This window comes from Anneissia japonica, unplaced genomic scaffold (genome assembly GCF_011630105.1).
Source record: "Anneissia japonica isolate Jap-2015-1 unplaced genomic scaffold, ASM1163010v1 scaffold1511_len2985839_cov193, whole genome shotgun sequence".
Classification (NCBI taxonomy): Eukaryota; Metazoa; Echinodermata; class Crinoidea; order Comatulida; family Comatulidae; genus Anneissia; species Anneissia japonica.
In genome coordinates, this window is record NW_022685291.1 from 2461266 (window position 1) to 2463319 (window position 2054).

Consider the following 2054-nt stretch of genomic DNA (forward strand, 5'->3'; position numbering starts at 1 on the left):
TCAAGGTTTCGGGGCCTGAATTTTTTATGTTACTAGGTAGGCCTAACAATCTGGTATATTAAAATAGGACTTTTATAGATGATAGGCTCTAGACTAGGCCTAAAGTGTAGGCTAGCCAGCCTTTGTTGAAAGGGCACTTCATGAAAAGGGTGGTTCGTTCCAACCCAACGAACCCGCCCTGGCTACGGGCTTGGATAATCTAATCACTTTTAAAAAATTGGTTGAGCATAAGCATGCTTAAATGGACTAGGGATGTTACAACAGCTAAAGACAAATTAAAAATGTAAAATAACAGCATTGATGTAAGGTGCAACAATTAATACTAATTTTGAATGAAGTTATTTGCAGCCAAAAGCTTGTATTATGTTTACACCATGAAGTGACAATGCTGTTGTCTTGCACTCACATCATATTCCTTGGTGTCAAAATCTAAAGTTATTCAAATGAGTAATTCCAAAATAAAAATGATAAAGAATACATTTCTATGAGGGTGGGGACCATTGAAAAAGAATGTGTAAATCTTTTTTCAGCTGACAAAGTAATGTGATCAATGTTGAATTTACGGCCTGCAGGAACACACCTATGAATGTTAATATGAATTATGATATTCCATACTGATTACCATTTGCACATATTTGTACACAGCAAGGTGTTTTATGGTAGACTTATCAGTGTTACAAATTCATATCCACAGACACTCAAATACAGTAATATTTTAGTTTTTTGACATGTTTTTTAATCATTAAGTTATTTGGATATATCCTACTGAACAACACATAAATTAATGAGATATTTACCTTAAAATACGCTGTTCAACCAGAGGTACAGTACATGTAAAAATATCTTGTGACAATAGTAGTGGGTTTTTCCATGTTTGTGTGATATTTGTGTTTGCAATGAACTGTAAATTTATGAAAAGACGAGACCTTGAACTCTTGTGTTGTACAGTAGTAGTCATGTAGTCATGTAAATTGTATCGATCATCAGGTTTTTTTTTTCTTCATATTCTCAGTCACTTCATTTCTTCTTAATTTGCCCTCTCTGCTAATGCTTCTTCCTCACTTTTATTTTTATGTCCTCTACCCCTCCTTTTTTATTCATTTCTGTTCTCTCCATTTCTCTTCTTGCTTCCTTACTTATTTCTTCTTCTCCATGTCTCAGCTTTATTTTCATATATTTTCCATTTTATTCTTTGCTTCTTCCTCAATCACTTTACCCAAATTTTATTACATCCATTATAAATCATTTCCTTTTTTCTTGTTTATGCATCTATAGGACCTACTTCATTTCTCGATTTTCCTGCATTTGCAGAAAAGGCATTAATTTTTTTTCTTTCTATGCCATTTTTTTATGTTTTTGTACAGGGTTTTTCTGTCTGACATAGTCATTTTTCATGCTTTGATCTTCTTCAAACTTTGTCAATGAAAAACCATATCAAAGATATGCTTTTTAATTTCAAACATAGATTTAATTTAAATAATATTAAATATTAATTTAAAACATGAAATCATTCATATTTTAATACAAGTGTTATTAAATAGGTAATTAAACTTCAATTTTAATCCAGTTTGCATTTTCTAAAGCGTTTCAAACTAGCTACAGTATGAACTATATTAAACACAAAATTATCGTAAAATTCATGAATATTTTTCGTCCTTGACTTTACAATATTACGCAAGATAGACAAACTAGATAGGTTAATAAGCCCCTATCCTGATTTAGATTACTTTGGTATCCTTCGGTCCTGGAAGGGAAATGTATGGACAATAAGGATCTCATTTAAATATTTTTTTTGAAATACAGTATTTCAAATAAAATAAATGTAAAATTAATTAGATAAATTTGTAGAACTCTATTAAATACATGTTTGGTATTTAAAAATTTTTTTTTACATTAATCAGCTTAAAATTTAGTTGGTAGTATATTTTCTGTGCTATATAGATGCCTTTATTTCATTCAAATTGTAGAATGCGAAAACCAATTCACACACTCTGGAGGTGTCACCAGGTTTAATACGTCACACAAACGACTAAGACGAACAAAGTTCTGGTTCT

General features: G+C 30.8%; 1 protein-coding gene across 1 annotated transcript in view; it reads right to left on the bottom strand.

Annotated features, from left to right (window-relative positions):
- Positions 1-2019, bottom strand: part of LOC117111143 (tripartite motif-containing protein 45-like) — a 12020-nt gene extending 10001 nt beyond the window's left edge. The window contains exon 1 of the mRNA XM_033254013.1: positions 798-2019. The gene's annotated coding sequence lies outside the window, so the exon portion shown is untranslated. The remainder of the gene's footprint in view (positions 1-797) is intronic.
- Between the last annotated feature and the right edge of the window lie 35 nt (positions 2020-2054).